Below are 12,850 nucleotides of genomic sequence, written 5' to 3'. Positions count from 1 at the left end.
TCGAATTATCCTTAAGGATCCTTCTGCCTTGAATATTTCATGATTCCATGCTTCCCACGTGATGATCTTATCAAATGAGAAAAAGTCCTAACTGGTAAGAAAGAATAGAACAAGTTAGAGCATTGAGATTCAAGTTGGAGAGCTTGTTCATTCCTAAGTTAAACAGTTGCTTTGCAGGCATTACTTTCTATACAGCTCAGCTTAACATTAAAAAATGAAAAATGCAAACTTTCTAAGCTATACTAATAAATTGAGACTTTCCCATACTTTGATCAATGTTTTTTTCCAACCTAGAGGCCCTACAGTGGATGAATGGATAAAAAAATGTGGCATATATACACAATGGAATTTTACTCAGTAATAAAAGAGAACAAAATCATGGCATTTGCAGGTAAATGGATGGCGTTGGGAAAGATAATGCTAAGTGAAGTTAGCGAATCCCAAAATAACAAATGTCAAATGTTTTCTCTGATATAAGGAGGCTGACTCATAGTGGGGAAGGGAGAGGGAGCATGAGAGGAATAGATGAATTCTAGTTAGGGCAGAGGGGTGGGAGGGAAAGGAAGGGGGCAGGGGATTAGCAAGGATGGTAGAATGTGATAGAAATCATTATCCAAAGTACATATATGAAGACACGAATTGGTGTCAATATATTTTATATACAACCAGAGAGATGAAAAAAATTGTGCTGTATATGTGTAATAAGAATTGTAATGCATTCTGCTGTCATTTTTTAAAAAATCAATAAAAAATAAGGTAAAATAAAATAATGCCTATAATCTATGCTTATCCATTTTTCAAAAATTAGCAACAAGTAGAATATATAAACATAGAAACAGAAATTAATATTAGTGACTCCACTCATAATGATAGCTAAGATGCAAATAAAGCAGAAATGAATGCAATACTAAGAGTATATTCACATTTCATGTTTTTTCCAAATGCAATTCAAGAGACTTACTAATTAAAATAAGTTTAAAGTTACAAAACTAAATTTTCATAACTTGTACAAAGGTTGTATAGCTATAATATTCCTTTCCTTAAGTTTCAGTGAATCAGATTCAGAATATTTTAATTAAAGGGTAAAAACATTTTTCTCCTCAGTATCTTCTAAAGTTTTTAAATTTGTTAGGTGTTTTGTGATCTTCTAGTGCTAGTCTTTAGTTAAAACATTCTCCACCTGGGAATATTCTAAAAAAAAAACTTGAAACATTTAAAAAATAAATCAAATAAATAATTGGCCTGTGTGCTCTTTTTTTAATAAGGAGAAAAATTCATCTCTACCTTAATTATAGTAAAACTACATAAGTTAAATGTTTTAAAGTGATTTTAAATATATTATAGGATATATATGTATTAAATTGTTCAAATTAGTTTTAAATTATATAGACATTGAACAGGAAATAATTCTCTTATTAGAATAATATATGTGAGTTAGAAGTTTTTTGCAAAACTAGTTCACTTAGCAATAATATAAGATAATAAAGAACTAATTTTAGTAACAGGATGTTGATAATGGTGCTGTCCTTTCAAAATGCTTCTGATTTATATTTGTAACATGGCAAGTATATTTAGTATTAATAACTTAAATAAGTAGTTTAAATACATATAATGACTATTTCAACGCAATTTTAATTTTTTATTTACACTACTTATTTATTTATGCAAAAAATTATATAAATTAGCCTTTCTGCATTTAATGGCTTAAGTAAGCAAATGATTGGATTGATTGGTCCAAACTTCTTTTTGCAACTATTCAGAATACTGGAGAGAAAAAATATCAGGAACGATGGTATCTAAAAGAAAACAATGCTCTGGCATCACAACAAACACTTTGTTTGGATTATTGCATTAAAGATAATTTAACACAACTTGACTCACGCAGCATGAAGATATATACAGATCTACATGTTCAAGTCTGCAGCTAGAAACTGACTGAACTGAATTCAACTACAGAGTAAATAATTGAGAAATGTGAAGTAAACTTTTAGGTAACTATTTATTTAAATACAACAGTGTTCTTGTTGACAGGGCACAAGGCACTAAATAATGTCTCAAACTTTCAGTTGTGTCTCTTATTCTTATTCAGGCTCAAAATTTATTGAATGTCCCCTATATGCCAAGCAAGCATTTACTAAACTCTGAGGATACAAAATATTAATGAAGCACAGTCCCTGAATTCAAGGAGCCCACAGTTCAACAAACATTGAAAGATAATTACAGTGCAACATTATAAGTTACTATGCATGTAGAATCCAAGTTAGAACTTGGAGAAAGGCAATCTTGTGCATAAATCAGATCTGTGGGCTCTAACCTTTTTAGCTACCTATGCAATTAAACAGACTGCTGAATTTCAAATTTGTCACTGAGTTTATTTTAACTTGTGAAAGAACTTCGCCTGCAGAAATGGAATAAGTTGGCAGAGTACTGAGGGAGGTAAGGAGGATCAAAGATGGGCAATTTCTATATGATTTACGAAAAATTAAAGCAAACAGGCTCCAATTTACAGAGTGATGAAATTTCCTGCAGAAATGTTAAGAAAGAAAGAGAAGCAGTCTGGCAAAAAAAAGGTATAATTTGCAATTATTTGGTTTTCCAAGCAAAGCTAAGTATGAGGATATGGTCATTTTGATATTATAAGCCCCACCACAACCACAAGATAATATCCTTGTAGAAAACTACAGAACTTCCATGGAGTATTATATATCTAAGTTGACAAAGTCTATAGAATCACTTGAATATTTAAGGAAGAAACAGTGTTCCTGATTCAATCAGTACTTTTTTACCAATAGCATGCACCTGAGAATTTGAAAGGGCCTTCATGGAGATGTGATTTTGAGCTTAGAATATTTTAAATTCACATGCATAATGAGAAAAAAAATAGCCTTCTAGGCAGAAGAAATAGCATGTGCAAACGTCTGAAGCAAAAAAATAAAAAATAAAAACAGCATTAAAGAAACTAAGAAAGTCTAACCACTGAGTTGGAGGGAAGTATAGTGTCAGAAGGGGAATAAGAGTAGAAGATGGCTTTGTATGTCATCTTAGCTACAGTAAGTGTTTTGTTTTTTATTCAAAAGCAATGATAAGATGTTGAATAGATTTATTAGCTCAATGATAGAATCTGATTTATGCTTCAGAAAGGTTATTTTGGTTGCCTTGTGAGAAAGAGATTGAAAAGGGCAGGAGTATATATAAGACTAGTCAGGCAATTAATGCAACAATCCTAGATGAAATCCTGAATTTCATCAATGGTGGAGGAATAGAGAGAAGTAAAAATATTAGAGAGATTTAAGAGTAGTACTGGATTTTCACCTAAGAAGAGAGTCCCTTTTCTAAAAGTTAATGCTTAGAAGACCTCCTGTGGCCTTCTCCAGCTATATTCTGCCCCATGGAGCAAAGAGTTTATAAAACCAAGCATATGTGACCACAAAAGTCTGCCTTCCTTCTCTTTTAGACCATGATTTGACACCATGACTCTAGAATTCCCTATCCAAATAGCCTTGAGTCTCTTCTAGAGCCTGAGAGGGCTTCCGACATGCATAAATCCCCCCATGAGTAAACAATGTCACTGATGTATTTAGAATCAGGACTGAGGAGTGGCCAGGAGGCAGCTATTCATGGGGGCAAGGGTGGAGCTGGATAATGAGAAGTGAGATTTCTATATAATGCATGAAGGAACCAAGGATGGGCAGAGCAGAGATGTGGGCCAGGGTTGGGGCCTGAATTCTCCCCATCACAAAACTCCAAGTATGATGGTTTAGACTATTTTTTGCCTGTATAATGCGATAATTTTTGTATGATTCAATGGTCTAGGAAGCGTTAATCTTCCTATAGAAAAACCATTGGTAGGATTTGGATATGTTGAGTTTTAGGCATTTTTGAGTCATTTAAGAAGAGATGTCGGGGCTGGGATTGTGGCTCAGTGGTAGAGTACTCGCCTAGCATGTGCGAGGCCCTGGGTTCAATCCTCAGCACCACACAAAATAAATAAATAAAATAAAGATATTGTATCCAATTACAACTAAAAAATAAATACATAAAAAATTTTAAAAAAGAAGAGATGTCAAGTAGGTATTGAAGATATAAGGATCTAGAGATGAGCCTAACTTTGGAACATTCTTTGTGAAACTTCAAGAAGGGCAAGATTGAGATATCCCAGGGAGAAAGGAAAGTGAAACAAGGAGAGCCCCATGATGGATTACTGAGCAAAGAGTCAAGAATAGGCAGCCCATAGAAGTGGTAAGGGGTGGTAGGTCAAGGTAGTGTTATACTAAGGAGCACAGAGAAAAGAATGTTTGAGAAAAAAGTAGTTCAAGAATTACAAATATTACCAGCTAGGATTATAGATGAGAATTTAAAAACCATCTGTTTCATGAAGGTGACTGAGATCCCTAATACAGCTACTTAGGTAGAGTGATGAGACCAAAACCCAGACTGGAGTGGATACAGAAAGGACTGAAAGTAGAAAAAGAAAATAAGAAACTGGCATAGATAACTCTCCCAAGAAATTTGAATGTGAAGGGAGCAGCTGAAGAGGGTTGAGGGCAAATGAAAAGTTTTGCTTGAGAGCATACAGAAGTCAAAAAGAAGCATTCCACTGAGAGGCAGGTATTAAACATACAAATTAGAAGAGATAGTGGATGAATTCTTGAAAGGATAAGCTCACAAGTAAAGTGAAGATAAGCAGGGGAGCAGCTTACCTAGCAAAACTGAAGGGAAGGAGGATTGGATAGATGTAGATATATTTAGATTTGTTCATTTAGAATCAAAATCCATTTAAAACTCCTAATATTTTGTCTTTAAAGTAGGAGTACCTAAGAATGAAAAGCTTGGAGTTGAATACCAGAGGAAAATGGAGAAGCTTGAAGTAGTCATAGTGAATGAGAGAGTCCTGAGTAGAGAGATTTATTGTCTTGGGCTATGTTGAAAAGTAAAAAAAAAAAAAAATCTATAACCCTAACCCTAACCTCAAACGCCTGTCTTGGTCTCCTCCCTAGGACTTAGGGGCACCAAGTCCTCCACTACTACCCAGTCTGTCATTCCCATGTGCCTTTTCTTTAATGCATATCTCAAACCAGAAATTTCCATTTCTTAACTTGTGGGCAAAATCAAACAGGTGATTAACATCAAAAATTTGTTAAACAAACATCACAAAACCTGACTGTCTCTCCTTACCTCAAAACCATACTCTCAATTTCCTTAGCAGTATTTCTACTCCCAAACTACACCTAGCCTTCCTAAAAGTAGAGGAATTTTATAGAAAGGGTTAGTAGTGTCTCTGTGAGTTTCTAATGGAGGGCATCTCAGGGAGGTGACAAAAGTGGAGAGAAGAAACTAAAGCAGTAGTTCCATGCTGCTTCAGATCTTATCACACAGGTACACAGGTCCTAGCCCACTGGGACAGAAGGTTAACTGACTCTTGTAAATAGCCATTACAGCCTGAAATTTGGTCTTTGGTACATGAACTTTGGAATGCATATTTATCTATTCAGAAAAATATGCTCTCTCTCCCTCACCCCAACCTCGCTGTCTCCCCACCCCCTCCATTGAGGTTGTTAGATTAATTTTCTCTTACAAGTAAAATGCTACAATTTGTATCCTACATCCCCAACATAAAGTCCTTGAAAGCACAATCCATGTCTCATGTTCACTATATCTAACAGTCTAGCACATACCTTGGATCAAGAGCTATTCAAAATTTCATTGATTGAATTTAATTTTATAAAGAGACAACTACACCCATGTGGCAAGAGGCCCTGAGCAATTGAGGAGTCCTCCCACATTTTTCTTTTATCATCAGAATGCCATGAGTATTAATATGGTTAGATAAAATGGAGGTAAACAGGTTAGCAGTAGCTGTCTTGTTTTCACCATGGCCAACTGAAGAGGCTAAAACACACTAGCATTATATATACTGGGATCTCTTTAAACAGGTTAATGATATATCCCATTGGCCCAGTAGATATATTCATTGCAAAGAATATTGGCCAATGTACCTTATGGCTGGCTCCTCTTTGCACTCCCCACAGGAATCTAAGTCCCAACCTAATGACAATTTCCACTTACATTCTTTTGTATTCTGTTATAGGTTAGTAAACAAGAGGGATGCTTAGAAAATTAAAACATGAAAATCTTTCCAGTAACTCAACCATACAGCAAAACAAGGGCCGTTGTTATAGAGAAACTTGTTCATAGCAACTCACCATGGTTCTTGATGGTTCTTGATAGCCAAAATAAAATGTCAGCCACAACAACCTAATTCAGTCCTTAGAGGTTATTCCTTGGTTCATTCTCATTATGACTTAGAGTTGAGAATAATCCTAGGAGACATCAAAAAGAAATGTGTTTGCAAGAATAGGGAGGGTGAGATGTTGGTGACATTCTTTTACTCAAAAGGACAAATCTTGTTTGGTCAAATGTTAACATAGACTTCATAACCCATATATGCTATGGTTAAACCAAAACAAATGTAATAAGTTACTATATTTAGTAACAGGGATGTATTTCTCTTCAGAAGCAGAGATGATCTCACTCATATGTGGAATCTAACAAAACTGATCTCATAGAAGTTGAGAGTAGAATGATAGGTATAAGGGGCTGGATAGTGTAGAGGGAAGTAAGGAATAGGGAAACATTGATCAATGTGTACTAAGTTGCAGTTAGATAGGAGCAAGAAGCTCTGGTGTGCTATTGCATAACAGGATGACCTCAGATAACAATAATGTACTGGGCATTTTACAAAGTCAAAAGAAAAAAATTTTAAAGTTTTCACCTCAAATAAATGATGTATGAGTGTGTGTGTGTGTGTGTGTGTGTGTGTGTGTGTTTAACCAGATTTAAACATTACACCATGTATATCTGTATCACTACATTACATGATATCCCATTAATAAGCATAATTTCACTTTAGTTGTTCCAATTATTACTTTTAAAGCTAAGTAGGTTAGATAAGACATTTCTAGAATTTGTTTGAAGATGAATGTTGCTCAAACACAAAATTTCTGGGATAAGCAGAAGCAAAATGGACTGGAATGGTAAGTAAAAATGTAAGCCAGGTGAAGGCAGCAAACCAAAAAAAACCAAAGTATTCCTGGGGAATGAGCATCACTCAGTCATAATTATCTACAGGTCTTCTGGGTGTGATATACACACGCTCCACAAAGCTGTGTCTGTACATTTTTATTTCTTTTCTGTTTATTCATTGAGTTCTTTCAAATATTTAGTGTGTGCCATATTTCCCACTATTTCCAGTATCTGTTCTAGATACCATATGAGATATTATTATGTATTTATTAAGAGGACAGACTTGGAAATAGATTTCCCAAATTCAAATACCAACTCCACTACTTAGAATACTTAGTAGTTGTGTGGAATTGGGTAAGTTACTTCAACACTGTGGACTTTGACTTTCTCTCCTGATAATTAGGGATAATATTAATTGATAGGGTAGCAATAGGTCTACACTAGTTAATACATGTCAATATAAACAGCAAGAGCTGACACTCAGTGAATTTTAACAAACATTATCATTAGTACTGCGAAAGAAAGCGGACTAGGACCAGTACAGTCTTGCTTCAAAATGTTCAAATGAAATTGTACTAGTAGCTGGGCGTGGTGGCACATGCCTGTAACCCCAGTGGCTTGTGAACTTAGGCAGAAGGATTGTGAGTTCAAAGCCAGCTTCAGCAATTTAGCAAGGACCTAAGCAATTTAGCAAGACCTGTCTCTCAATGTAATATTTTAAAACAGGGCTGGGGATGAGGCTAAGTGGTTAAGCACGCCTGAATTCAATCCCCAGTATTTTAAAAAAAATATAGTTTTAGATATGCACAAAAAAATCACTTAACTAACAAGGCAAAACCATATATGCTTAGCCACAGATTACCTAATAGGAGCTCTAACACTATCCACACAGGATGGGAGAAAGCTCTGTGGGACCAGGTGGTCAGAGATCTGACTTATTCTGTCTAGAAAATGAGTACAGTTTGAACATTTTACTATCCTCATTATTCAGACCAATTCAGTTTTAAAAGAATAAAATAGTCCTTAGATGTATTAAGTACACAAAATTTTAAAATCTAATAATAATTTTAAAATAAACTTTAGAGAAAATTGGTTCCATGTTCTTTGTTTTGGAGATAAGAATAAGTGCCAGTTAGCAAAACCAACAAGTATTTTTATTGACCTGCCAGCCTCTTCTACATGCTGAGGATTCAACATTAAATAAAACCTACATATTCTTTGACCTGGAGGAATTGACAATGCAGTGAAGGAAAACAGAAAATACGCAAGTAAAAGCAAAAATGCAAATGACTTACTTTTGTGTACTAAGTTAATGATAATAAAATCAAAAATTACTCAATGAATGTGACCAGTGAAAGGCAGAAACTTTACTAAGGGATGTCGGAGAAGGCCTGTCTGAGGAAGCGACATTTCAGCTGAGATTGGAATGATGACACACAGACAGCCACTGTGACAATGTCACTCAATGCAAAAGACACAGTAGGTGAAAAGGGTCTAATAGAGGGTGGAAAGGAGACCAGGGTGGCTCTACTAGAATGAACAAGTGGAGAGCGAGGGAGATGAAGCCCAGAGGGATGCAGAAGCTAGGCTCTCTCTACCTCAGTAAAGAGATTGAACTTTATTCTGGTTGTTGTGTTTTAGGTCAATTCTTAAGAAGCATCATAAGAAGATCTGATTTAAACTTTAGAAAGATCACGAATGTGAAGATCCACAGTGGTCATGACTGGAGATCAGAAAACTAGCAGGCTGTGGCAATAGCCCAGGCGAGAGAAGACAAAGGTCCAGAGTACCAGGATTATAGCAAAGGAAATGATAAACTGTGGCAAGATTCTGAATGTACTTTGGGATTAGAGCTGTCAGCAATAACCAACAGAATTGAAGTGTAAGGGGAAAAAAATGTTCTCTCGATGATGACTCTTAGGTTTTGACCTAACAGCTGAGATAATGCTGGGGCCATTTATGAGGTGAGGAAGGTTAAGGAAAAGGGCAGATGGGGAGAGGGAGGTGGGAGGATATAAACTGGGTTTAAGGAAGGTAATTAATACTTCTGTTTCATCTTATTAAGTTTAAAGTCAGACATCCTGAGAGATATGTCATGTTATTCCACATATGAATTTATAACTCAGGGGACAAATCCTGGCTACTAGTAAAATTTGAAAAAGATCTTACATAAATAGTATTTAAAGTGATGGATTTGAAAAATATGTACACCCAGGAAAGGAGTATAGACAAGAAAGAGTTGGGTGCTGAGGATGCAACCCTCAGGACTGTACCATTTAGAGGTCTGAGGCTAGAGGAAGAGACAGAGAAAGCCAACAGAAAGGGGCAGCGAAGTACAGAAAAACCAGGAGCATGCAGGATGTAGGGGTCTAGAAAAGGACAGGCACACATGCATTGTGATGTTGCTGGATAGTAGCACAGCCCAGACTTCTATTTTTTGTCACCTTATAAGTAATTTATATGCACCTTGAAGACAGCAGAGGCCTTAAATTATTTTATTTCTCTATCACCAACACAATTTAATGGAGCTGTCTATATGGAAACATGGGGAGAACTCATTAAGTTATTGTTGATTGATTAAACACATATGCAATACAATGAAAAACAAATTTACCTTGATATAAAAGATAATAAACTTCCATTTTTACTTACTTATAGTCCTACTGAGTTGTCAATGGATAATTTTGCATAATATCACTTGATTATTATCTTCATGGACAATTATTGGTTAGTCACATCACACTAACCAATATCATAATGACTTATTACTTGCTTTGTAACCATGCTTCTATATCCTGACTGCAAGATTAAATAATCTTGTGCAAAAAAAATTAGATAGACTTATAGTTATATGACTGGAAAAAAAGAGTTAAGTTGAAATTCTGTCTTGAGAGTTAATGACCTATTAGGAACAGTACTGAGTATTTATGAGACACACAAAAATATAAATGTGTACATTAACTCCTTTTGAGGATTTTATAAATTAAAAGCAAAGGCAAGGGGGAAAAAAACTTTATAATACAAGAAAGAAGGCCATGAGTGCTAGAGTTACAAGCATTATGTACTTCCATTCATTCATAGTACTTTCGAATTTTGAAATTAAGAAATATTAAACACCTTAAACCTTAGCATCACCTCTGACCATAGTTACAGACTTTGACATACAACAAGTCTCCTGTAGAAATCCTATAATGTATTAAAGGATGAATTTATTTAAACGTTTTAAAAATATAATGCTCATCCAACTGCCTTTAAAGGCCTCTGACCTGATGTTTACACTGTAATCCTTTGCCACAGATAATTTGCAAAATCCAGACAGACAGCAAATACTCTACAACCCTAATTGACAAAGACTGAACTATGTCCATTGAAAAGTATACACTGAGCAAATGAATTACAGAAAGTCCACACACAAAAGCATGCCTTCCAAGGACGATGAGTTTGGAGGAAGGACAAATGCTAAGTCCAGCATTTGTGTATCAACTGGGATATCTCACAGGCAGAGGGTCAACAAATGAGTCTCATTATCCTCTAATGTGGGTGACAGTATAAGACTCTGAAAACCTCTAGTGAAAAACATAATAAAACAGTCATTCAATTAAATATAAAGATCTCATTTGAAGAAACACCAAAATAATATTTTATTGTTAGGTCTCATGTTTTATCAAGTCCATTTTTAAGACATAAGTGGAGAAATATTTGTAAGGGACAATGTGGTGAGGTCATATTTCTATAATACCTGCGAATATCACTTTATGTCCTCCAATGTGAAAAAAAAATCCTTAAAAAATTGCAATGTGTGCTATATTACACTCAAATTAGAAAGATTTTTCCAGATACATTGGGCTTATGTAAAGAAGTCTTTCCACTCTAAACCACTGTCAAAAACCCATGATGTGGGCTGGAGATGTGGCTCAAGCTGTAGCGCGCTTGCCTGGCATGCGTGCAGCCCGGGTTCGATCCTCAGCACCAATATAAAAACAAAGATGTTATGTCTGCCGAGAACTAAAAAATAATCTGCCGAGAACTAAAAAAATAAATATTAAAAAGTTCTCTCTCTCTCTCTCTCTCTCTCTCTCTCTCTTTAAAAAAAGAAAAAGAAAAAAAAAAACCCATGATGTAAGCTGAGCAGGCTGGTGCATACCTGTAATTCCAGTGACTCATGTGGCTGAGGCAGAAGGATTGAAAGTTCAAGGCCAGCCTCAGCAATTTAGTAAGATACTCAGCAACTTAGCAAGACCCCGTCTCAAAATGAAAAACATAAAAGGCTGAGAATGTATCTCAGTAGCAAAGTGCTCCTGGATTCAATTCCCAATGCAAAAAAAACCATGATGTACAATAAGAACATACAGCCCTGATATTGCCTTCTAAATTCAGATAAAGAAGTGACTAAGAACATGGTCTTCCTGAGTATGATCCTCTTTCTGCCATTTACTAGTTTTTACTATTGGACAAGTTAGTTTTTTGTGTCTCAACTTCCTCAACCACAAATTGAGGACATAACTTTGTTTTGAGGATCCAGTGATTAAGTATATCCAGAGTGCCTAGAAAATTACCAGGCATATAAAAAAATTAGTTTCTCCACTTCAACAGGTTCAAAATAGAAACAAATTTGACTTATAAAAATTAAGGAATGTTTTCAGGAACAAGGCAAGGATGTCTCCTCTCAACACTTTTTTTCATAATTGTACTGGAAGCCCTGCATAATGCAATAACATAAGAAAAGGAAGAAAAGGTATACAAATTTGGAAGGAAAAAGAAAAGTTGTTGCAAATGACATAATCATAATCATCTATATAGAAAATCTGGAAGATTTTGTTGTATTTACAGCAACGTTTAAGGGTATAAGGTTAATTCCCCAAAGTAAATTGCTTTCCTATATATCAGAAATGAATAGTGGAATTTTAAATGAAAAAAACAATACCATTTACTTGAGCATCCCAAAAAAATTATATCCTAGGATAAAAATCTAGGAAACTGTGTACAAGATCTATATAAGAAACTACAAAATGTATTAAAGAAATCAAAGATATAATAAATGGACAGATTTTCTATATGCATGGATAGGAAAATGATATTGTTCTGATGTTAGTTCTTCCCAAGTTGATTAATAGATTCAATATAATATCCTAGTGAGTTATTTAGTAGATATTGACAAAGTGAATCTGAAGTTTATATAGAGGTAAAAGATCCAGAACAGCCATAATATTGAACAAAATCAGAGAACTGACATTACCTTATATTTTGAAAAAAAAAAATTTATTTGTAGATAGACACCATACCTTTATTTTTATATGTTGCTGAGGACCAAACCCAGTGCCTCACATGTGCAAGGCGCACGCTCTATCACTGAGCCATAACCCCAGCCTCCTGACACTACCCTATTTTAAGACTCACTGTAACCCACAGTAAACAGGCAGAAGAACAGGCAAGTAGATCAAAGGAACTGAAAGGAGAAGCAAAAAATGGACCCACATATATATAATCAGCTAGTATAGTCAACTAATCTTTGACATAGGACTAAAAGAAATACATTGGAGAAAAGTTTGTGTTCTCAACAAATGGTGCTAGAACAGGGAAACATCCACATTCAAAAAACTGAATATAGACACAGACTTTATAAATTTCATTAAAATTAACTTAAAAAAATATTACAGATCTAAGTTTAAACACAAAACTATAAAACTCCCAGGAAATTATATAAGATAAAATCTAGAAGGTCTCAAGTTTGGCAGTGACTTCTTAGGCATGCGGGGTTTTTTTTTTTTTTTTTTTTTTTGCCTTCATGAATAAATTCCTTCTAAATGAAAGAACTGATAAGCTAAAC

The 12,850-nt window shown here is 34.9% G+C and overlaps 1 pseudogene; it reads right to left on the bottom strand.

Annotated features, from left to right (window-relative positions):
- Nucleotides 1–12,850, bottom strand: part of LOC107158768 — a 40,287-nt pseudogene that overhangs the window by 26,449 nt on the left and 988 nt on the right.

Source organism: Marmota marmota, unplaced genomic scaffold, assembly GCF_001458135.2.
Source record: "Marmota marmota marmota unplaced genomic scaffold, marMar, whole genome shotgun sequence".
Taxonomy (NCBI): domain Eukaryota; kingdom Metazoa; phylum Chordata; class Mammalia; order Rodentia; family Sciuridae; genus Marmota; species Marmota marmota.
The sequence above is the reverse complement of the archived record's forward strand: the minus strand, read 5'-3'. Positions and strand labels throughout refer to the sequence as shown.